We start from the raw sequence: 4,097 nt of genomic DNA, 5'->3' as shown, positions 1-4,097 counted from the left end.
AAGGCTTAACTTAAGAGGTCGTGTTAAGCGAGCTGTTTTACCACATACAATCCTGTAATATCAAATGAAAGGACACCACACAAGTATATATTATAAAAATATATGTGTTTATTACTAAAAACAATCCCCAGTATTCTTTATGAATAAAGGGGCACAAGCGTTAAATCAAAAGCACAGTTTAAACATATAAAGTTGCACGATTATGGATGAGGGCGGGTGGCCACTCAAACCATATACTAAACAAGTGGTATAAGAGATACCAATCGAACAGTAGTTAGGCCTAGGGCCTAGGGAATCGCTGGGAGCAGTCAGGACAAGCAGTGCTGAAGTCGGGAGAGGCCCACGGGATTCGGGAGCAGTGCGGAAAGCGCACGCATGCACCAATGTTAACCAATGGTGCGTAAAAGTTACAAAGTTAAAGTTTAAGGACACTTCCGCTGAACCTAGAGGAACAAAACTTAAGACACAGGCCCTAGAGATGTGTACCAGTGTGGGAGCACCGGCGGAGCAAAGTTACCTCACCCACAGGAAGCGGGTGCACAGGGTCGAAGTTGAGTCGGGTTTCGTCACGCAGGCTCTTGGTGCTTGAAGCTGAAAGGGCTGCAGGCGGGGTGAAAGAGAAGTGTCCGGTGGAGTCCAAGGGTGGACTCGAGTCGAAAAGTACCTGAAAGCAGAGGGGACAGAGTCTGGGTCACTCAGCAGTGACCAGGGTGGAACCAGGACGGAACCAGGCAATGTCGGGCGCAATCAGGTCGCTGTCGAGGTGCTTCTCTCCGCTGTCACGTGGGCTCTGGGGCATCTACAATGTCCAGGAGCAGGTCACGATCTGTCCCACGCAGGCTCTCGCCGTCGGCGCTGTCGGCTTCAAGATTGGAGCAAACAACACTTGGCAAAAGCAATCCACGCGGAACCGGGAGATTGCTTCTCACTCGAACCAGGAGGGTCAGAGTGGGGGCTCCTTTTCAGGGGAGCTGGTGCAGATCTGGAGCAACCACATTCACAAGTCGATTTCAAGTTTTCGTCGGCACAGGGGCCACTAGCCGGCTGGCAAGTGACCGGGCCAACGCGTTGAGCCAAAAGAAGCAGAAGGGCCCCACGCAGCACTCGTCGAGTGTGGAGGGCTGAACTTCGGTGCAAGTGTGGCTCAGGGTTGGGGCTTCTCAAACCCCGGTGTACAGCTTCGAGGGTCACTCGTGGGCTGCACGGTCAGCGTCTCGTGGTCAATTCAAGATGGCGTGCCCCACGCTTCCGGTCGCCTCCACGGGTCTCAGCTCTGCAGGGACTGTGGATCGGGCTGTTGGAAAGCAGGCAAGCTGGATCTCGTCGATCTCTGTCGCTCGAGTTCCGGCGGGAACTGCAACAAAGTAGACGTCGATAGCTGGATGGTGCCTGTTTGCACAGGGTGGTCACTCCTTGACCACAAGGGACATTCTTCGGGCTTCTACGTCGAGTAGGATGTCGAAGGGTCCAGAATTTCGTTTCTTATGTTTCTTCAGGATAATCTGAAGTGCATTGGCACTGCTCCCAGTCTTATACTAATTTTGGGGGCTGGATTACCTGCTAGGTCCCCTCCTATGGGTGGGACCCAGGAAGGGGGTGGATACACCCCTTTCCTTTGATCCAGGCCGCCCTGGCACGAGGGCTGGAGTGCCCCAGAACCGGTTTGGCCGGATTATGCAAGGGGCAGCCTTGTGCGCCCCAGGCAGTGTCTGGTTTCTTTCAGACCTCCCTGCTACAATCCACTATCTCCTGTCTGGAGGGTGTTAACACCCTCCTGCGACAGGAAACCCTTTGTTCAGGCCCCATTTGGCTGAGTTTCGGTCAGCTTCAGGGGGTCAGACTCTTGTCTGTGGCAGAGGCATCCATTTTGTGGATCTAAGGCCCTTTTTAGAAATTAACCGCATTTAAGTAAAGTAACATGTCTTACCCCTCTAGAGGGGTGGAATGCTATCCCCGTCGCCAGAACTGGCGAGGGGATAGTATTCCAAATCGTATGACACCTTACACGACATGTTTTGATAAAGCCAAACCAAAGTTGCTATATAACCGCGAGGATTATAAGGCACTTAAGAGTATATGGTATGGCATTATCCTGAAACAGCTTAGGGAGTTGTTCCCGACAGCTGCAGACAGGCTCAGCTCATGCTAGAGCTCCATCTCACATTAAACCACGCACTCTGCCTCCAGGATTGATGAGGCCTTCCATAGGAGTGGCTCACAGGTTTATATGTGTCCAGATATAGGTTTAGATATAGGTATACTATATCTAAGTAAGGGGTGATTACACCACCTTACCCCAGCTGAGTGATCAGCCAGTTGTGTCAATTTAAGAACCAGCCAGGGGTGGCAAAAGATATGCTGCAGCCCCTGGTAGGCCTTGGTGGCCCCTATGCCCTGGGCACCTTTAGTGCATTATACAGGGGCTGACAAGGAGTCCATTTCCAATTGTGGTATGTACCTAGGGTACATGGAATCCATTTTACAGAGAGAGCAGATGGCCTGGGGCCCTGATTAGCAGGGAACCAGGTCAACTAAGTCAAAAAACCAGCTAAACACAGGCAAAAAATCTGGGGTAACCATAGTCAGGTAGCCACCTTCCTACACATTGTAAATAACAAAGCTAATAATTTAGCTATTTACAAAACAAACACATAAAAATGGGATTCATCCTGGACTCCTCCCTCACTATGACCAAGCAAGTTAACGCCGTCTCGTCTTCCTGCTTCAACACCCTGCGCATGCTTCGCAAGATCTTCCGGTGGATCCCCACCGACTCCAGAAAGACGATCACCCAGGCCCTCGTCACCAGCCGTCTGGACTACGGGAACACCCTCTGCGCGGGAACCACAGCCAAGCTCCAGAAGAGACTGCAGCGCATCCAGAATGCCTCAGCATGACTCATCCTGAACATCCCTCGCCGCAGCCACATCTCTACCCACCTGAGAGACCTGCACTGGCTCCCAGTCAACAAAAGGATCACGTTCCGACTCCTCACCCACGCACACAAGGCTCTCCACGACACAGGCCCGAAGTACCTCAACAGCCGCCTCACTTTCTACACACCCACCCGCCAGCTCCGATCCGCCAGCCTCGCCCTCGCATCCGTCCCTCGAGCTCGGAAACCCACCATCGGAGGAAGATCCTTCTCCTACCTGGCGGCCAAGACATGGAACTCCCTCCCCACCCACCTTCGGCTGACCCAGGACCATCTCTCCTTCAGGAAACAACTCAAAACCTGGCTGTTCGAGCAGTAGCGTCCCCCCCTCCTCAGCGCCTTGAGACCCTCACGGGTGAGTAGCGCGCTTTACAAATTTTGTGATTGCTTGATTGATTGACTCCAATAGAAGATCCCAGAGCATGGCAATGAGCGTCTTCCGCAGTCCGTGGCGTTCCTCCCTGTGCAGTGCCCCCACTTTCAGCCAGTCCCCAACACTCCATCTCCTTCCTCCAGGCAGATAATGCACACGGGAGTGCCGACTTCCAGCGCCTAGTTATGAGGCATTTCGCCAGTATGACCGCCAGGTTAGCTATTTTCGCCCGCACTTTGTAACCCTTTTGACGTAGATTCAGGCCCAGTAGGCAACTCTCTGCCGTAATCCATGAGCGTACCCCAACCACCTCCCGCAATGTGACCGCGAGCTGCGTCCAGTAAGTGGGGAGGGCAGGGCATGACCATAACATGTGCAATAGGTCGACTTCCCGTTCAGTGCATCTTCAACAATTCACAGCCACTGCTGGGAACATTGTATGTAGTCGATGTGGTATAAGATATGCTCTTTGAATAATCATATATTGAACGAATTTGAACAGGGAGTTGCACAATACTACCCTCGGTAAGTGAGAAGGGAGGCCCATTCTTTGTCGGTCAGAACCCTTCCCATGTCCACGTCCCACTTAGCCCTCAGTGGAGATAGGGGTGAAGGTATGTGTGCCTGTATGCTTCGGTACAGGCACTGCGTCTGTCATGTGTTGAGGGTTCGTTCTGTCAGGAGCCCAGCTTTGCTTGTTATATCATATTAGACTAGCATTTAGTAGAAACAACGTGTCAGGGAACCCCTGCTCATGCACAAAATTGGCATGGGTAAGTAGAGTGCCAT

The sequence above is a fragment of the Lissotriton helveticus genome, chromosome 5_1, assembly GCF_964261635.1.
Source record: "Lissotriton helveticus chromosome 5_1, aLisHel1.1, whole genome shotgun sequence".
Lineage (NCBI taxonomy): Eukaryota > Metazoa > Chordata > Amphibia > Caudata > Salamandridae > Lissotriton > Lissotriton helveticus.
Note: the sequence above shows the minus strand (reverse complement) of the source record.